General features: G+C 41.9%; 1 protein-coding gene and 1 pseudogene across 1 annotated transcript in view; one reads left to right on the top strand and one right to left on the bottom strand.

Moving 5' to 3' along the window:
- Window positions 1–21,604, bottom strand: part of Taf9 (TATA-box binding protein associated factor 9) — a 720,252-nt gene that overhangs the window by 191,900 nt on the left and 506,748 nt on the right. The gene's annotated exons all lie outside the window — the stretch shown is intronic.
- LOC127212363 (baculoviral IAP repeat-containing protein 1a-like) overlaps window positions 1–21,604 on the top strand; it is a 42,963-nt pseudogene that overhangs the window by 17,447 nt on the left and 3,912 nt on the right.

Below are 21,604 nucleotides of genomic sequence, written 5' to 3'. Positions count from 1 at the left end.
GAGTCTTGTCTCCTAATCCTCCTCAGCTTATTTGCCATCAGATTTTTATTAAAACCAATCAGAAGGTGAGAGGAGCATTTACAAAATACTGAGGCAAGAGGTCATTAACAATGCCAAAGTGAGGCTTGTATCAACTCTCTGGGCACAGAAATCAGCATTTGAATACATAGTGCACAAAACCATCACGCCAACATTCCTCCATCCACCCACAATGTCTGTTTTATTTCCTCTTCTCCATGAGATGAACACATCCCCACTTGAGCCATCCTTGTGATTTAGTGTCTTTGGGTGGATTGTAGCATGGTATCCTTTACTTTACAGCTAACATTCTACTTATAAGTGAGTACATACTATGTTTGTCCTTTGGGATCTGGGTTACCTCTTTCAGAACGATCTTTTCTAATTTTATTAATTTGCCTGCAAATTTCATGCTGTCATTGTTTTTAATAGCCAAGTAATACTCCATTGTGTAAATGTACCACAGTTTCTTTATCCGTTCTTTTGTTGAGGGACATCTAGGTTGTTTCCAGTTTCTGGCTATTATGAATTAAGCTGCTATAAACATGGCTGAAAAGTGTCCTTGTGGTAGGATTGCGTGTTCTTTGGGTATGCGCAGGTGTGGTACAGTGGGGTCTTGAGGTAGATCTATTCCCAATTTTTAGAGAAACTGCTAATTGAATTCTAAAGTGAGTGTATATGTTTGCACTCCCACTAGCAATGGAGAAATGTTCCCCTTGTTCCACATCCTTGCCAGCATGTGCTGTCCCTTGAGTTTTTTATCTTAGCCACTCTGATGGGCATAAGATGGAATCTCAGAGTTGTTTTGATTTGCATTTCCCTGATGGCTAATGGCATTGAGCATTTCCTTAAGTGTTTCTCGGCCATTCAAGATTCCTCTGTTGAGAATTCTTAGTTTGGCTCTGTACCCCATTGTTTAGTTGGGTTATTTGGTGTGTTGATGTCCAGTTCCTTGAGATCTGTATATATTTTGGATATCATCCCTTTGTCAGATGTGGGGCTGACATTGCAAGTGCAGGGGATGTAGCTCAGGTACTAGATGTCCCCTAATGGGCACCAAGAGATCTTCAGCTCTGAATAAAACTAGGTGTGGTAAGAGGCTTGGAGTCCCAGAGAAGAAAAACATGACACAGAAGCCAGAAGTGTGAGGAGGCTCATGCCTATAAAACCAGCAGTTGGGACATGAAGAAAGGAGGACAAGGAGTTCAGTGCTGCCCTTGATACATAGGGAGTTCAGACCAGCTACACGACATGATAATCTCTCTCTCATAAAATGTGTGGGTTATGCTCTTTCTGCATCCATCCCAGTGTGTGATGGTAAACACGCAGTTTCTAATGACTAAGCACAGAGGCAGTGCTTAGTGATGTGGCAGGACTATTCCTGTTCTAGACCTTACAATTTCGATCACCCACACAGTGCTCCCCCATAGACAGGATGCATATATCATAAATGCACCATCTAGGAACACACCCTTGCAGATGTGTGCTGTGTTTAACAAAATATCAATTGTTTGAATTTATCAATAAAGTCTCAGGAGCCAGATACCAGGATGAAAGTCTGCTAGATCAGAGAGGCAAGAAAAAGCATCCAGCTGACCTTCCTCCTTAGCCGACATCCCCAAAGAAAGAAAAGTTCCTTCCCACACCATCTCAAAAAACTCAAGTTCAATGTTCCTCCTTTCTACTTCCTATGTGCTTCTTTATTCCTCCACCTGACTTCCTCTTACTCTCTGTTTTTTTTCTCCTGTATTTACTCCCTAGGCTGCTTGTTCTGCGTCTTTAATATAATTGATTTTATTTAATTCAAACAGAAAGCTCTTGGGTTAAAGGTGTATGTTAGTGCTGAGCCACACCACAACTAGAAACAGATTTTTCCAATAAACAACACAATCTTGGGGTTCATAGTATGATCAAATAGTCTGCAACATTTCCCTGTTTTTATCTAAATAAAAAGGAAAGCTTTTAACACTAACACAATAAGACTATTTATAATAATGAAACTATTTCTGGCAAGCTTTCTACAATGTCCAGCTTGATTGTATTTGGAAGTCCTAGGATTAAGTATTTTTGAGTTCAGAGTTCTGTAAAATGTCATGTTAGTTTCATATGAATTCAGAAATTTGATTGTCCTGAGCAGTTTGTTGTGTGAAGCTGATGCTAAATATGAAAAATAAGATGCCAGGTAACAGATATGATATGGAGAAGTTTATTATAGAAGCATGAGAGAGCAGGAAAGGGGGAGGGGTGCCCCAGAGAGAAAGAGAGAAACAGAAAGGTAGACAGAAATAGCAAGAAAGGAAGAGGAAGAGAAAGAGAGGAGAGACACACACACACACACACACACACACACACACACACAGAGAGAGAGAGAGAGAGAGAGAGAGAGAGAGAGAGAGAGAGAGAGAGAGAGAGAGAGAGAGAGAGAGAGAGAGTTAGTTTGCCCTTTTTATATCCTGGGCAGCTAGCACACCTAGTAGCAGGCAGATGATGATGTCATAGGTTGCTGGGTAGACTAGGGACAGGTATTTGTCAGCATAGCAGTGATCCTGCCTAGGTAGAGTCCAACAGTCAACCAGAAGGTGTCCACTGGTTATGCAGAAGGTGGAGGTTGAAAAGCTGTGGAGCAATCTATAGTCTAACATTCTAACATGGAATTAAGACATGTGGTTTGGCACATGTCTTTAATCCCTGCACTCAGGAGGCAGAGCCAGGGTGATTTCTCTGAGTTCAAGGCTAGCCTGGTCTATGAGTGAATCCCAGGACAGCCAGGGCTACACACAGAAATCCTGTCTTGAAAAACAAAAAACAAAACCCAACAAAATAACAAAACAAACAAAAAAGAAAACAAGACACATGGTTTAAGAAAACCCATTTTTAGCTAGCCATGTTGGCATGTAATCCTAGCACTCAGGGAGGCAGAGGACCCTGTGTATCTCTGTGAGTTTGTGGCGAGCCTGGTCTACAAAGTGAGTCCAGACAATCAAGGCTACACAGATAAATCCTATCTCAAAAAACAAAACAGAATAGCCCATTTTTTCATTTTATGCCAGTAATGCAGGTGTGCCTTTTGTGAATTATCATTTGAAAAAATATTTTTAAATTTGTTCATGCTTGGTTAACCATTTTAAAGGTAGGGTGGTTGGTACCTTTGAAAGACCAACAGCTTTGTGTCCTGCTTATATACAACCTGAATTGACTGTGACTGTTCTGGATAAACCTTTTAATATTTTTCTCAGAAGTATTCTTTATTTTATAGTTTGTTTCTGAGATTGGAGGAATGATAATCTGTGTTTTCCATTGCTGCAACTGTTGTAATACAAGAATTCCCACACAAACCTTTTGAGCACCAATCTCAGTGAGATACTGATGGTTTATTGAGTGAATGCATACCCCAAGACAAGGCTGATTGCAGTCATGGGCACAGAAAGAACTCAGGAGCCTAGTTGTGACACTGGCCTGTTTCTAAAGCAGGGCTTTTTATAAGAAAAACCATAACCAGGCAATGACCAGTAACCAAGTGGGAAGCAAAGAGAGGGCAGCATTATATCATTTTGGTTAGCTAAACATAAGAAGAATTGATTTTGTTTTGAGTATCCAGGTAGCTAGACAAAACATTTTAAGCTGATTGGCTAAGATATAGGCTTGGGGACTTTCCAGTTCTCCACTGTTCTGGGAGAAAGGAACATAGTAGGGTATCGTTGTTTTGTTTAAGTAGAACATATATCATTAATTCAAGCAGAGTGTTCAGTTGTAAGTAAAAGCTTTTGAAGGTTCTCAGGCAGGTAGGGCCTGAGAACCTGAACTTAATTTCACTTTGTAATAAAAATGGAGAATTAAAAACAAAATGGCATCTGTTATACTAAAGAGAAAAGCAGGTGTTAACAGAGGAGCTACAGTTTAAAGCAGGTTACAGCACAGCAAATCACATCCCCATAAATTCATGCCTATATTAGCCACATATGACTTTAATCTTCCTATTTGTCCCTCTGGCTCTATACTCCATACTCATCTTGTACTTTGTTTTATCTGGGCTAAAGTTTCAATCCCTGGATGCTGCATATTTAACTCCTAAAGTGGCCATGGTGAGATTATTGTTATATCCGCTTCTTTGACTACTAAATCTTCAATTTCAGTGCCATTTATTTGTATTTTTAGCTTTGGTCTCTGATCATTTATATCAGTTTGCCAAAATACTTGTTTCTGGTCTCTCCTGAATTTTTTGTTTTATCTATTGAAGCTGTTATGTCCTTGGGTACATCCAGAACTGTGTTGTTTTTAAAAACAGAATTAAATCTTTTAATTGCTCTATGAATGAGTTTCTCTGAAACTGACAGGGAGTGATTGAATCACGTTTGATATTTGGGCCTGAGGGAGGCTCCTTGGGCATTTCCCAATGGCACAGAGTTACCTTGCTTGTCCGTTATTAGTCTGCACTCACTAGACCAATGTTGTCCTTTGCAATATCTTCTGCATACTCCAGAAGGCTAGGGTATTTTTTTTTTTTTTTTATCTCTAGAAACAACATTATTTCTAGGAATACCTTGCCTATAATCCCTTTTCAAATGACCTGGTTTGCCACAATTAAGTCATCTAACATTTTGATTTTTCTTAAAACTTTTAGAAATTACTATCAGAGTAGCATCACAAATGTGAGATCCAGTATCAGCTGCATTTCTAATACATTCATCTATTGGTGCTGATCTTGCCTTAAAGGTCTGATCACCCCTTTGCATTCTGAATTAGCATTTTCAGAAGCCAGATATTTGATTAATATTTGTCTGTCTTCTGAATCTGATACTGTTCTATTTATAGCTTAAGTTAATCTTAAAACAAACAAACAAACAAACAAACAAACAAACAAACCAGTGAAGGCTTCTTTTGGGGCCTTATATAATTTGAGTAAATGACTCAGACCTCTCCTGATTCTTTATCCTTGTCCCAAGCATTTAAAACTGCTAAATGACAAACATTAAGGTGTGATTATCAAATTCAAGCTGCCTTTTTAGCTCAGTATATTGACCTTTACCTAGCAATGGATCCTGGGAAATATTAATACCTCCAGCCTTATGTCATTGTTCTATGGCCCTAGCCTCCTCTTTCCATCATGTTTGCCATTGTAACTGAGGATCAGCTTCCAATATTGCTGTTGCCAGATCTTTACACTTTTGGAGTATAATTCTGTTCTAAGTTGCCCATGAATTTAATATCAATTTTACATATGGTGAGTGCATACCATATGAAATGATTGCTTCCTGAAATCTCCTCAAATCTGATATGTTTATAGGATTCCATCTTACTTCTTCATAACATTGGGGGTACCTGTCATCTCCTGGTAAGTCTTGTATAGTAACTGGATACACTAATGTAGGTTTTCTAACAACTGTGGCCATCCGCTCTTCAGTTTCATCATGCAATGGCATAGTAGGTTCTTTTCTAAGTTCCTTTGTCAGTGTCTGAGTTTTTTTCTCATTTTTACTTATAAATATTCTAATATTTTGCCTAAAGCTTCTATCTTATTAGTCTACTTCTCATATATCTCTAAACTTTTTACTTTGAGAGGGTACAGAAAGCCACTATGTCTATTAAGGATAAAATATGAAATACTAGATGCTCCAGCACACAACAAGGAAATTTGCTCAACCATGTTCATAACAGCCTTATTCATAATAGCCAGAACATGGAAACAGCCTAAGTGTCCATCAGTAGAAGAATGGATAAAGAAACTGTGGTACATATACACTATGGAATACTACTCAGCTATTAAAAACAAGGAATTCCCGAAATTTGTGGATAAATGGATTGAGCTAGAAATGATCATAATGAGTGAGTTAACCCAGAAGCAGAAAGAATCAAATGGTATATACTCACTTATATCTGCATACTAGCCCAAGGGGCATGTCCCACGAAAGCCTTCACTTACCAGGAAACTGGGATAGAGGGGAGGACATCTTATTGGGACTCTAAATGAGAGAAGCATGGGAGAATAGCAAAGTAGAAGGATCCAGAGGGTCCTAGAAACCTACAAGTAGAACATTATGATAGGCAGATTTAGGCCCAGGGGTCCCGCTCAAACTAAGGCACCAGCCAAGGACAATACAGGCGGTAAACTTTAAACCCCTACCCAGATCTAGCCAATGGTCAGAACATTCTCCACAGTTGAGTGGAGAGTGGGGTATGAATTTCTCACATACTCTGGTGCCTCACATTTGACCATGTCCCCTGGAGGGGGAGACCTGGTGGCACTCAGAGGAAGGACAGCAGGTTGCCAAGAAGAGACTTGATACCCTATGAGCATATACAGGGGGAGGAAATCCCCCTCAGGAACAGTCATAGGGGAGGGGAATAATGGGAAAATGGGGGGGGGGGAGAAGAATGGGAGGATACAAGGGATGGGATAAACATTGAGATGTAACAAGAATAAATTAATAAAAAAAAAATTTAAAAAATGAAATACTAAAATGATAATAATCATAACTGCTATTGAGCCAATTCCAGTAATTCATTTAGCTTTTCATTTTCTGCTTCTATTTTCAAACTATCTAAAGTAGCAATATATAGCATCCTGGCACCTTGCATTATGATGTTTCCCATCTTAACTCTCCCCTTGAGGACTTCCCAGGTAACTTCCCAAATCTGATGGCTTCTTAGTTTGTCTGGAGCTGGCATGATTTGTTTGGCATGCCACTGATTGGGCTCCAAATGTTGTTATTTAAACAACATCTCAATCATTCAATTTTACCAATTGGGAGCCAGAAGCTGTGGTCAAAGCCTGCTAGTTCAGAGAGGCAGAGAAAGCACTCAGCTGACATTTCCTTTTAGGCCAACAACCCAGAAGGAAAAGGAAATCTTCCCCACATTGTCTCAAAACCCCCTCAAACTTAATGTCCTTCCCTTTTACTTCTGCACATGTCTCTATCTGTCCTCCTAACTTCCTCTTACTCTCTATGGTTTTCACCTATGTTTATTCCCAGCTAACTGGTTGTTCACTTCACTTTTTGGCCTATGGTTGATTTTTATTTAATTCAAACAGAAAGCTCTTGGATTAAAGGTGTGTGCTAAGGTTGAGCCATATCACAACTAGAAACATATTTTTCCAGCAAACAACATGATCTTTGGGGTTCACAGTGTGATCAACTATCCTGCAACAGATGTGTGCGACTTACTGTTTTATATCTGGAGCACTCCTCTGGTGCTGGCTGTGGTTAGAAGATGTTTGGTTCTCAATTATAATATAATGTTCAACCTTGATTTACGACCCATCTTTGATTTAATGAAGTATCTTATCTTTTAAAGGAAGCAAGTGAAAGCAATCATGAGGATGCAGTGGCAGTTTATCCTACCGTGGCTGGTAAGACCTTGAAAGCAACATGAGATTCTATAATTTGTACATAGGGATTTGAAAGTAAAGTATATTTATAACTGTCCAAGGAACTCCTAGAGAAGAGCGCACTGAGATGAAGGGAACTGTGGATAAGAGAGAATCACCATACTTGTAGCATCTTGAGAGAGAATGCAAGGCTAAGGACAGCAGTCTTTATGTCAGATCCCAAAAGCCAGTATTAAAGGCATGCTGCAGCAAGCTGGCTTCCTGAGGTCTTCAATGGGCTATAGGGTGCCAGAGTGTTCTTAACAAGCACACATTATGTCTAAGTCCCCAGGCCAAAGAGGAGACTTGAACATGTGATCCCCACATTCTGATGCCATGAAATAGACTGAGAGGATCTCAAAGGGGAGATCATGGATATTGAAGGAAAATCCATCCATAGAAGACAAACAGGACAATGTAACAAAGACATCACAGCCTTAGGGTTGAGGGGTTTGAATGCATTTCCCTCTCAGTCTCTCTTCTTCCCTCCACAGATGTTGCTCCAAGTGAGGCCCAGGAGCTTGAACCTGCACCCAGCTTTGTGTCTGTTCTGTGTAGAGACCAGGACCAGAGTGAAGGCCAGGGATGTAAATGTGAGTCCAGCAGGGCTTATCTCCCCTCCACAGACTTGGCTCAGAGTGAAGCCCCATGGTTGCAAGACGCAAAGAGTCTGAGTGAGCAGCTGAGAGGCGCCTACACCAAGGCCACTTTCCGCCACATGAATTTGCCAGAGGTGTGCTGCAGCCTTGGCACTGACCACTTGCTTGGCTGCGATGTGTCCATCGTTTCAAAGCACATCAGCAGGCCAGTGCAGGAGGCCCTGACGATGCCCGAGGTCTTCAGCAATCTCAGCTCTGTCATGTGTGTGGAGGGGGAAGCTGGCACTGGAAAGACAACCTTCCTGAAGAAAATAGCTTTCCTCTGGGCATCAGGATGCTGTCCCCTGTTGAACAGGTTCCAGCTGGTCCTCTACCTGTCCCTTAGTTCCACCAGACCAGACCAGGGGCTGGCCGACATCATCTGTGCCCAACTCCTAGAGGCAGGAGGATGTATTAGTGAGGCGAGCCTGAGCAGCAGCATCCAGCACTTTAAACACCAGGTGCTCTTCCTGCTGGATGACTACAGTGGGGCGGACTCACTCCCCCAAGCCCTGGAAACACTGATTACAAGAAACTACTTGTCACGAACCTGCTTATTGATCGCTGTCCACACAAACAGGGCCAGGGACATCCGCCCGTATCTAGATAGGATTCTAGAGATCACAGACTTTCCCTTCTATAACACTGTTTCTGTGTTACGGAAGTTCTTCTCACATGATATAACACGTCTGCAAGAATTTATGGTTTACTTTGGAGGGAATAATCATTTACAAGGAATTCAGAAAACCCCCCTGTTTGTGGCAGCAGTCTGTAGTGACTGGCTTCAAAATCCTACTGACCAGTCCTTTCATAATGTGGCAGTTTTCAAGGCCTACATGAAATGTCTGTCCTTAAAGTACAAAGCTGCAGCTGAGGCTCTCAAGGCCACTGTGTCCTCATGTGGGCAGCTGGCCTTGACAGGGCTTTTTTCTTCCTGCTTTGAGTTCAACAGTGATGACCTCACAGAAGCAGGAGTTGATGAAGATGGAGAGTTGACCACCTGCTTGATGAGCAAATTCACCGCCCAGAGACTGAGACCAATCTACCGGTTTCTAAGTCCTCTGTTCCTGGAATTTCTTGCTGGCCTAAGGCTGAGTGAACTCCTGGGTTCAGATAGGCAGGAAGACCAAGATCTGGGACTTCATTATTTGAGACAAATTAACTCATCCTGGAAGGCATTGACCACCTACAACAACTTTTTGAAGTATGTCTCCAGCCACGCTTCACCAAAGACAGGGCCACAAATTGTATCTCATTTGCTTCGGCTGGTGGATGAGAAAGAGTCACTGGAGAATATGTCTGAAAATGAGGATTGTGTACAGCACCATCCAGAAACTTCTAGGATAATGCAGTCAGTTAAAGAATTGTGGCATCTATCTCCTGAAGTTTTCTATTCATATGCTTCAAAAAAGTTATTGAGCATGGCTCTAAAGTTTGCTTACCAAAGCAACACAGTTGATGCATGTTCTCCATTTATTTTGCAATTCCTTCGAGGGAGAACACTGGATCTGAAATTACTGAATTTACAGTACTTCTGGCATCACCCCGAAAGCCTGTTATATTTAAAGAGTATTCAGGTCTCCATAAATGGAAATAAAATGCCACTTAGTATAAATTACTCAGTCATGGAAAAATGTATGGGAACATTAGAGCCACCAACTATAGATCAGGACTATGCTTCTGCCTTCGAACATTTGAAAGAATGGATGGGAAATCTTTCTGAAAAGGAAGAGAGCATAAAGAGTTTTAAGAATATCCAACTCAGGCCTCCACCCAACATCAGTGCTGGCTACTGGAAACTGTCACCCAAGCCATACAAGATCCCTAGGCTGGAAGTTGGAGTGGCCAACATGGGCCCAGCAGACCAAGCCCTGCTCCAGGTCCTGATGGAAGTCTTCTCAGCCTCACAGAATATTGAGCTCTGCTTATCCAACAGCAGTGGCTTTCTTGACAGCATCCGCCCGGCTCTGGAGCTGAATAAGACCTCTGTCACCAAGTGCTCCATGCGCAGCCTAGAGCTCAGCAGAGCAGAGCAGGAGCTGCTTGTCACCCTGCCTGGCCTGAAGTCTCTCGAGGTCTCATGGGTAAACCAGTTACCAGGTAACACCAAGTGTCTATTTACACAACCATTCTGGTTGGCACTGTGTTTTCTCATTCTTAGTTTTAGATGAATGAAACTTCTTAGGCACCAGGCCATGAATGTGCCTTGAAAGGATACACTGTTTGTGCAGTGTATAAATCACTGAAAGGCCCCAAAACCTAGAATGGGTTTCAGATAACACTAGGAGAACATTACCACCAGCATTCCATCTGTCAAGGTCCCTATAAGGGCACTTGGATAGCTTGTTATTGGTAAATGGTGCTCTGTGCGTCAGCTGATGCTGGAGAACCAGCTGCACTCTGGCTGCCCAGAGGGGGGAAGGGTTTGACTTCTCCAAGAAGACATTTAATATGGGTAAATATTATTTATGTCTTCTTCTAAATGTTGTTTTACAGTTTTCGTGATAGACATGATAGACTGAGAGGCCTTAAGTTTTATATGGTAGCTGTTGGTTACCTCCAAGATACAAAATGCCATTACTACACGACAGTGTTTACCATGCCCTGCTGGTCACTGTTATGGCTTATGAGTTTATAGCTGAGTAGGACTGTGAATGCTTTTCTTCTTGACAGCTTGCGGAGCGTCTTTGGGTACTCTGAGAGCGGGTCTTTAGGGAAGAGGCTTCCAGGTCAGTTCCAGCTGGATTCTTCTAATTCCTGAGTTTGAAGTATGTGATGTCTTCAGCAATAGGGTCTGTGAGGCAACCAGGGAAGCAGCAGTGGCTGTTATTGGTTTCTCAGGGGCAAAGTCTTTTGAACTCTCCTGACCACAATGTGAAGAGAAGTCTTTATACCTTGCACTTGGGTTTTTGTTAATTTATTCATGGCATTTTCACCTCAAATTGCATAACTTCACTCACATTGTTTTTTATATGTGTACTTATATGCATATATTATATGTATATTTTATGTAAACATAAAATAAGATATTCCTGGTTTTTAAAAACTGTGCTTTCTGTTTTTATTTTTTATATATAATGTCTTCTTGTTGCCCAGGTTGTATTTAACTCAATCTATACTTTTTGCTTTTATCTCACCAGTGCTGTATTATAGGCATACTCAAACATATCTTACCCTGAAAAAAACATTTATAAATGTGATGATAAATACACACTCAGAGATTCCAAAAGGGTTGATTGACTCTCATGCAAGATAGAGACAAAGCAGGGTTAAAAACGTAGCTTAGTTGGTTGAATGTTTGTATAGCATCCATACAATTTTGGGTTGGATTCCCAGCACTGCACAAACTGAGCGAGGTCATTGATGTTTGCAATCTGAACACATAGTAGGTGTGGCAGAAACGTTCAGGGGTAGCCTGGGCTACATGCTAAGTTTAAGGTTATGGGATTCTTGAGATCCTGCCTCAAAATAAGAGAAATGAGAACAAGGTAGAGGAGGGGAATAGATCCAGGCATGGGCTTCTCTCCATGCTTACCATTGTGTGCTCTTCCTCCTCCTTCCTTCCTCCTCCTCCAGTACCTCTCCTGTCTTCTGTCTCTCCCTGCCTCATGGTTCCCTGACCCCAGGCCTGCGAACCACAAACTCTGCCTCTCTCTCTTCAGCATTTTTTATTAACCAACTTTAAATAGCTAGAGCGAGGTTTACACAAGGATAGACGCACATGAGGATGTGCTTATCCGGGCAGCAGCTAGATCTTGGGGGCCAGTAGTAAGCATTGGAACACATAGCACCACATCAACCCCCAACACAGGTATATTTACATATTTGGGACTATGTGTATGTACACTTGTATGTGTGTGTATAACAACCATTATATTTTCCTTCCTTCCTATTTCTTCCTTTAACCTCTCCCATAAACTCCTTTTGCTCTCATTCAAATTCATGACCTTTTTCTTTAGTTGTGGCACACACGCACACACACACACAGACACACACACACACACATTGTGCTCTTCCCTGAAGAATACTATTTCTCTTACTCTCAAGAGTCCTTAGTTGTCTGTAGTTCTTCCTTAGGGTTGAAGCTTCATGAGCTTTAGCCTGTCCACATAACCATGTCTGCTGGTGTGAATCTTGCTCAGGTCATATGTAGGCAATCATCTTAGTGAGACTTCATGGCTATAGCTTCTCTGACCTTTCTAGAAGACACAACCTCACAGAAAACTTCCTGTTCCTTTGCCTTTTGTGTTGGGGCTAGGCTTCACAATTCTTACTTTTGATCAGTTTAGGTTTTCTCTAATGGTCTTCCTCTGTTACAGCAAATAGAAGTTTCTTTGATGAGGGTGAGTAACTAATTTGTGGGACAAATATGTAGACTGTAGTTAGGAGTATGCGGGTTTAGCAATGTGGTGGTTGTAGGTTGTTCTCTTCCAACTTCCACAACTTTCTTAGGCCTGAGCCGTTGGCTAGGTTTCCAGTACAGGTATGATTTCCCTCCTGTTGAGGGGACCATATGTCCAGTTAGAGACTGTTGCTTACCATTAAGGCATGCATGCCACTATCACAACTTTAGGCTTACTATGCCATGCTAGTCATTGTTGTGGTTCATACCTGTCATACCTGTGTAGGACTATTGGTTGCTTCCCTCCCTTGCAAGCTTGTGGTACAATGAAAGCTAGTCCTCAGAGGAGGCTTTCAGGTCAGATCCAGCTTAGATCTTAAGGTCCTGTGTCTGAAATGCATGATCTCTTCAGCAATAGAAATGTATCTTCCACCTCTGGTGGGCAAACAAGGGGAGCAGCAATGATCTGTAATCTTTGGGGAGTTTCCTAGGTACCCTGACTGACAACACAGAAGAGGGCTTCTCATGTCTGGTGTTGCGGTTTTTGTTAGATAACCTATGGCTCTTGGGAGGAGCATTGTAAGCACAGACGGGGAATTTTCATTTAAATTATGTGTATATGGATTTATATACAGGTTTATATATTACTTAATGTATTATAGGTATTTAAAGTATGTAGTTCATAGTCCCTCCATCCTACTTCTCTGTCTCCTTTCTCCCCTCCATATGTAAAGTGCCCTGGTTTTCCATTACCCTTTTACATCACGTGTGCCCTGCCATTTCCCCTGTATTGCTAGTCTCTCTCTATTGGTCTCACCACGGTGGTCTTCTTTCCCCCTGGTTTCTACTGTTACTCCAGATTATATACTCATATTTGAAGTTTTGAGCTAGGAACCTAGGGTGACAGAACATGTGTCATCCGTCTTTTTGGTTTGGGTTACCTCACTTGGTTAGTTGGGCCAATGATCTGCCAATCTTGTTCATCTTTTCAAAGAACCATTTCTTATTCTTTGATTCTTGGTGTTGTTTTCTTTCTATTTCATTCATTTCTGCTTTGAGTTTTATTATTTATTGCTATTGACTGGTTCTGGATTTGCTTTATTCTTGTTTTTTCAAGTGTTTGAGTTGTACCATGAAGTCATTCACTTGTGCTTTCTCTGGTATTTTAACATAGGCACTTAGAACTCTACAGTTCTCATGTAGGACTGCTTTCTGTGTGCACAGACTTTTTTGTGTGTTGTGTTTATTTAGTTATAGGAAATCCTTTTAATTTCCCTCTTGACTTCTCCTTTGACCCATTCATCATTCAGTAATCTCTATGAGTTTGTGCATTTCCTAGAGCTATGTATGGTACTGATTTTAAGTTTTATTTTATCATGGTCATAGAGGATACATCAAGTTATTTAAATCTTTCTGAATTTGTACAGAATTGTTTTGTGTCCCAGGATATGGTCTATTTTAGAGAACTTTGTGTGGGTTGCTGAGTAGAATGTATAGTCTTTGGTGTTGGATAGAATATTTTATATGTATCTGTTATGTCCATTTGATGTATGATATCATTTAATTTTGATATTTCCCTGCTTATATTTTGTTAGCTGACCTATTTATTAGAGAAACTGAGGTATTGAAATCACCTAATATCAATAGGTTGATATTAATATTTGTCATTAATTCCATTAGTATAGTTTTTATGAAACTGGATGCACCAGAATTTGTTGCATATGTGTTTACAATTATAGTGTGTTTTGGTTAGCTATTCCCTTGATTACAGTGATGAGTCCTTCTTTACTTCTTTTTTCTAGTTTTAGTTCGAAGTCTATTTTGTCAGATATTAGGAAAACAATATCTTCTTTCTTCCTAGTCTCATTTACCTGGAGTATTATTTACTATCTGTTTACTCTGTATAGGTGCCTGTCTTTATAGCTAAGATATGTTGCTTATAGACAACAGATAGATATATTGTTGACAAAACAACAACAACAATAATTGGCTTTTAGAGACAAGGTTAAATTGTGTAGCCTTGGCTATTCTGGAATTAGTTCTGTAGACCAGGCTGGCCTCAAACTCACAGAGATCCACCTGCTTCTGCTTCCATGGTGCTGAGATTAAAGGTGTTTGGTACTTCTGCCTGGGAGGATTTTATTTCTTAATTCATTCTGCCAGCCTACATAATTTGATTGGAGAATTGGGGCCATTAATATTTAAAGTTATTATCCAAGTGTGTGTTGATTATAGTAATTGTGCTGTTGATTTCTGGTGTTGTTTGTGTTCCCAGTGGTACCTTGTGTTTTAGTAATTATACCTTCAAATTTCTTTCTACATTCTCTTAGCTATGCTCATCCCTCCCTTCAGTCTGAAATATTACCTCCTGATTTTCTTTAGGTTTGGTTTGTTGGACTGTGGCAGATAGTTTTGCTCAGTATATTAGTCTAGGTTGGCTTTTTTTTTTTTTTTAGGACTTCAAATACAGTGTTCCAGGCCCTTCTGACATTCAATGTTGCCGCTGAGAAATTAGCTGTTATTCAGATAGGTTTTCCTTTATATGTGACTTGTGTTTCTTCTCTTGATGCTTTCAATATCTTCTTTTTTCTGCATATTAAATGTTTAATTATAATATGCCATGAAGAGTTTCTTTTCTAGAACTGTCTATTTGGCTTCTCTGTGTTTCCTCTATGTTCTGTATTGATATATCTTTCCTTAGTTTGGGTAAGTTTTCTTACATGATATTGGTCGAGAGCTGGTCTATGTCATTCACATGGAATTTTTCTCCCTGATCTTTTTCTAAAATTCAAAATTTTGGCCTTTTCTTGGTGTCCTACATCTCCTGTATGCTTCTTTCCTATGTTTCCCCTCCATATTCATTGCTTATTTCATCTAGATCCTCTATTCTGTCTTCAATTCCTCATATTCTATCTTCTGTTGATTTGTTCTAACTGTGATCTTTCCCTGAGTTTTCTTGTTGGGTTATTGGGGTTTTCAATTTCACATACATTGAGCTTGAGTCCTTCTCAGTGTCCCTCTCTCTCTTTATGAAATTTATTTTGAAATCCTGTCATTCTATCAGCTTTATATCTGTGAGTTTTGGATTGGGTCTAGGGGGTGAATATGGGTCAGGTAGACACAGGAAACTGAGCTGATATGTAAGACGTGCATTATGGTTCAGTCTTGTGGGGCTTGGGGTGGGTGTGAGGTGGGGAGCATCAGACAAGCTCACCCCGCTAGACCCTGGAGAAAGATGTGCAGTGCATGGTTGGGTAGAGAGGTTGGGTGGGTTGTGGGAGTGTAGAAACAGGGTGAATTTTGGCAGAAACCTAGAGTGACACAGGCAGGGGTGGCTCTACTAGGTCCATGCATTGGATGTAGAACTCAGGGGTTTGGGGATAGGTGAGTGGAAGGGAGGATGGGAGGGTCACCTGGCTAGACCTTGGAAGAGGATGTCCAGGGTCCAGTTTGGTAGAGAGGCTCTGAATTACATTTTTGCATAAGTTGGAAGTAGGAGTTCAGCCATAATCTTTCACATGTGCCACCGATTGTTTACAGTTCCCACACTGTGGGTTGGGGCGATGTCTCATTTATTTTGGGATCCAGAGACCAGCACAGGGCTCCCCTATAGTCTATGATCAGCAGATGCCACAGCTGGCAGTATCTTCATCATGTGCCTCCTGGACAGATGTTAGGATGTCTGAGAACTTCCATCCTGATATGGATGAAGGTCACAGCACACTTGAGAACTTCCCCTTGGGACTCTTGAGTGATGGGAACTGTGTGCTGCTTTCCAGATCAACTCCTCTCTAACTTGGACACGTTTCTGGGCCTGAAAGAACTGTCTGTGAGACGATGTGACAAAGCTGATATGCTTTCAGTCCTTCCTGAAGAGTTCCCAAACCTCCACCACATGGAGACCTTATCCATCCAAACTTCCACCAAGTCTGACCCCTCCAGACTAGGTAAGGATGGGGCTTGGGTCTCCAGTTCATGTCTCAGCTGGAAAAGCTACTTGGCTACTAACTGCTAGATGCATTAAGTCATCATTAGGTAAAACATTGCTGGGCCCGTGTCCATGGGAAGGTATGGGAACAGTGTTCTTCCTCATTAAGAGGGCAGAGATTCATTTGTTGCCTGAGTCTTTAACGAGCCAGGAACTGTTCTGAGCACTTCACAAATACTAACTCACTCTTCAGACCCAGTGTGTGAGAGAAGCCACGGTGACTGTTGTTGACTAACAACCGGGGAAGTTGAGGTCTGCAATTGCTCAGCTAAGAAAATGCATCTTCAAACAGATGGTTTGCATTCATGCCAGAGCCTTCTCCATTGTAGTCTGTGGAGTTCTCTTCTTCTGCCACTGTTTTAGTGGTGTGTGCAGATCTGCCTGCTGAAGGAGAAAGAATCTGACTGGGAGCAGTGTAGGTGTTGCCACTCTGAAGGGAAAGGCTTTCCCTAACAAGTTCTGCTCCAGCTGCCTGGAAAGTTTCCCCAGTGCAAGTATAACAGTTCTGCTCCTGTCAGGGAGGTTTCCCCAGCAAAAGCTCTGCTCAGGAGAAAGTGTTACAGCTCTCCTCTGAACGATATCCTGGCAGTCAGGAGCCAAGGAATACCACAAAGTTATACCGCACAACAGACCTCACACAAGAGATTTACTAGGAGGGACAACCCCAGAAAGGTCGCTGCATCTGCTCAAGTGAGAAGCAGTAGAGAGCATGGAAGAACACAGGGTTTATATAGGTTTTTTTTCTATGGAGGGGGAGAGGTTACAGCTTTCCTGTTGGGGTAACCTCATGGACTGGTGCAATATAGAATACTAATTAATAAGGAAACAGCTTTCTTTAACCCTGCTAGCTTCCAAAGTAATAAATACAGAGAGACTATAATTTATTATTAAGCTGTAGGCGCTATCCTGGGCAGATTCTGAGTTATTCTAATCCTGCTATCCTTAAAACCCACATAAAAGCCTATCACTTGCCAATCTGATGACTCACGGGTGGCTTCTGGGCCATCAGTCTTTTTTCACAATGATAAACTCATTGACCATCTTGCCTTATGTCAACTCCTTTCTCTCTCACTTCCTCTCATCTGTCACCTCTTCTCTCCTTGTCCTCCTGGTCTCTTGACCTCAATCTGGGAACCTAAACTCCATCTACCTCTCTTCTGCCCAGTCATAGGCTTCAGCATCTTTATTATTCAATCAGGGATAGTTGGGAAACATTCCCTATCATCATGTGGTTACAGGAGATAGTTCAATATTCATAATAGTGCCCATGGTAGGTCGGTAACCAGATCTCAAGGCATAGAAATCAGCATCTGAAAACAGTGCAGGAGACCCTATTCCAACAGCACAATTTTTTTTATAGGGTGGGGCCTGGCCACTTTCCTGCCTTCAGGGTTTACAAACTTTACAAATCGAGTTCATGGCTTTTGAGTTGGCCTGAATAGCCACCACGCAGTCTGGACTTTTTCTCCATTTCTGTCCATCTGAGCCTCCTGTTGATGAACAGCAATGCAGCCATCTTTTTAGAACATGTCATTTAGCAAAGTGACTAAAGCACCATCAGATCCTTAATTTTTAAAACACTGAACACTAAGGAAATATAAATCAGGAATTGACATGGCAGATCTGCATGCCAGTCACTAAGGTGGGGCATGGTGGCTCCTGCCTGAAACCCCAGTGCTTGGAAGGCCAAGACAGAAGGACTGTCACATCCAAGCCAGCCCAGCCCCGTAAATGTAGTTATTCCCAGGTTTTTTTGTTTTTTGTTTTGTTTTGTTTTTTTGTCTGAAAAGAAACAAAAGCAAGCAAACAACCTCGTTTTCCAGGTGGGTGAGATGGATCAGCAGGTAAAGGTACTTGCTGCCAATCCTGATGACTTCACTCCCACACAGCTCTGTGGCGAAAGGGAATAGCAAGCTCTCCCAGTTTCCCCTGACCTCCCCATATGTGCTGTGTCACATGGGTGACCCCACACACACCACATGCACATAGATTACATGACTTTACATGGTTTTTTAAGTTGTGCTTCAGAGTTGCCCTCCCCTTTCTGTCACTCTGTACAGAATTCCTATTGTGTCAGTGCAGTATGCACACACAGTGAACTTAGGATGCTGACACTGCAGGTGAGATATAGGGAAGAGAAAACTGATCCAGAGAGGGTAAGGAACTTGCCCCAGGTCATCTGCTCAGTAGTCAGTTGCAGAAGCTGAGCACAAGCCCAACATAGTGTGAGCTCTAGATACTGTGCTACTGTGCCATTACAGTATGTGCCATGTGTCACTGCCTGTTTAACCAATATGGCTGCAGCTTGAGAGACCAATTCTGATAGGAATTTGTAGTCTGCTCTAACTTCTGAAAATCTTTTATTTTTTCCAGTTAAATTGATTCAGAACTCTCCAAATCTTCATGTCTTCCGCCTAAAATGTGATTTCCTTTCGAATTGTGAGTCTCTCATGGCTGTGCTTGCTTCCTGCAAGAAACTCAGAGAGATTGAGTTTTCTGGAAGATGCTTTGAACCCACACCATTTGGTAAGAACTGTACAACTTTGACTTTAGATGCTCCTGTGTGCAAAGTCATTCAGCACTCTAGAAGTAAAATGCAACCGATGTCTCTGGAGCCTGATCTTTAGTGAGGCTTTCACAAGAGTGAAGTACATCTCTGTCTATGATTTAAACCTTTCATTTTCATAGCTGCTTAGTCATAGGGTTCAGTCTGCATATTCTATCACTTTGCGTCTCATTTGAAATACTCTTTATTTCAACTGTTCTCTGTGTCATAGGAAATGTATCTGACCTAACTGAATTTTATTTTCCCTTTTCTAGTCACCATATTGCCAAATTTTGTTTCTCTGAAGATATTGAATCTTAAAGACCAACAATTTCCAGATAAGGAAACATCAGAAAAGTTTGGTAAGTTTATAAAACAGTGTTTCTTCATTTATTCTTTCCCTCATCATCTTCCTTCTCCTCCTACAGTGGACCCACAACAAAGCAGGCTGTGTACAGCCGTTCCTTGACGTCCATGACAGTTGGGTCCAGGGCCTGCTGCTGCTACAAACACCAGAGACGCTCTATTTTATCATATAAAATAGTGGCAGTGCTATCCTGTGCCCCACATCTCCAGACACTTTCAACCATCTCTCCACTGCCTTCAATATCTAATGCAGTGTAAATGCTATGTAAATAATGTTACACTGTGCTGTTCTGGGCATAATGAAGAATGAAACTGTCTGTACATGTTTGGTACAAAACCTATTTTTATAATTTGAGCCAGTGGTTGGTCGATGTTCCTATACTTTAGCAAACTAACTTATCTATCCACTTCCCCTACAAAGAAAACAAAATGATACATATAAGAAATGTTTAATACTTTTGATTAAGAAATGACTATGAAGCCCAGTGTGGTTGTACACACATTGAATCCCAGCACTCCATAGGGATGGGCAATAGGATCTCTGATTTGAGGCCAGCCTAGTATATAGATCAAGACCAAGGAAAGCCAGGGCAGGCTGAAAAAGAATACATTACCTGGAAAGCTCTCTGCCAGAGCTTCCTTGTATTTCAGTGGTAGGCAGTCCAAATGTCAGCAGTGCAAGGTTCACAGCAGGTGGTCCAGACACAGTGAAGCTCCTCCAGCAAAGATCAACAGCTTAAGAATATGATAAGCAGCACAAAGGATCCTCCCAGCCGGGGTTGGACAGCTCAAAAATCAGCACAGCTCTGTGTGGCTTCTACTCAGCTAGCCACAAGCTGAAGCACATTCACTGTCCCTCCCTTCTACTTTCTGTGCATCTCTTTTTCTGTCGTCCTGACTTCTTATTCTCTATGGCTTTTCCCTATGTTCACTGCCTGTCAACTGGTTGCTTGCTCTGCCTCTTGACCTATGGTTGACTTTATTTAATTCTGTTCAGCTATAAAGTGCTTGGATTAAAGGCATGTGCTAGGGCTGACCCACACCACAACTAGAAACAGGTTTTTTCCAGTAAACAACACAATCTCGAGGTTCACAGTGTGATCAAATATCCTGCAACACTGATCCTTTTTCTTTTTCCTGTGAAAAGGACAGTGATAAGGTGGGGCCTCTAGGACTCCAGAGTGTCACGGTCACACGCTGCTCATGGTGGAACACCCACAGGGGATGGCTTTGTTGTGTCTCCCACAGCACAGGCCCTGGGCTCTCTCAGGAACCTGGAGGAACTGCTTCTTCCCACTGGGGACGGATTCACCAAGCGGCCAAACTGATTGTCCAGCAGTGTCTGCATCTTCAGCGTCTCCGAGTCCTTGCTTTTATCGAGACTTTGGATGATGACAGTGTGATGGAAATTGGTGAGTTTACCTTTAAAAAGGGTTTCCCTCGTGTGGAAGCAGCGGTCTCATTGGAGCTGTCTGCTGCTGGTGTCTAGACCAGGGAAAGGCTGCCAGAGTCTTCCTCATTTGCACTATCATGCTTCTACTTCTTGTGCCCTTCTGCAGACTGGGATTTACCCTGGTCTGACTGGAAGGGCCACAGCCTTTTTTTAAAATAGTGCGGGTGGGTGGGTTGGATGTAGGGGGTGAAGGAAGGGAGGTATAAAAGCATCCAGTCTGTGGTTTTGTTTTCCCAGTGCCGGGGTTGAGCTCAGTGCCTCACCACAGTGCATACACCACAGCCCAGTACAATCTGTGTCCTCACAGCTGATGTTTCAGACACCTGCCCAGGTCCTCCTTTAGTCAACTGTTACTGACAATGTGTAAAGGAAGGTTCAAAAAGCTGAAATGTAGAGCTGCATCCATTTTCCTGTGCACGTTACTGAAACATTCGTTATCTAAGTCAGTGTAGCAGTCCTGTGAAGGCAGAAACCTTCACCAGTGACCTGAAGCCCAAGTTGTGTCCATTCTTCAACACTGCCTTCCACTTTCTCACATAGATGACCTACACACTGCTCTGTCTCATTGTAGCTTCCTTTGCCACTCAGCTTTTCAGGTAAGGGAATCATATATCATAGGCCCTTCTTTGTCTTTTTTCACCCCAAATTGTGTTTGTGCCTTATGTTCAGAGTAACCCATGAGATCAGAGTGCGTTGAGTTCACTGCCGGGTATTGTTTCAGTTTTGACCATATGTGCCTTCTGTGTGTTCATGTTATGCCGAGATCACAAGATCCCCAAAGGCCACTCAGGAGCCACTTCCAATGCAAACACACAAGGGTCTTTATTATAAGCTCTAAGCTTGGGCCCACACCATCATCGATGCAGCAGATCTCGGATGCAAGGTCCT

This window comes from Acomys russatus, chromosome 30, assembly GCF_903995435.1.
Source record: "Acomys russatus chromosome 30, mAcoRus1.1, whole genome shotgun sequence".
Classification (NCBI taxonomy): Eukaryota; Metazoa; Chordata; class Mammalia; order Rodentia; family Muridae; genus Acomys; species Acomys russatus.
Note: the sequence above shows the minus strand (reverse complement) of the source record. Positions and strands in the feature narration are given on the sequence as shown.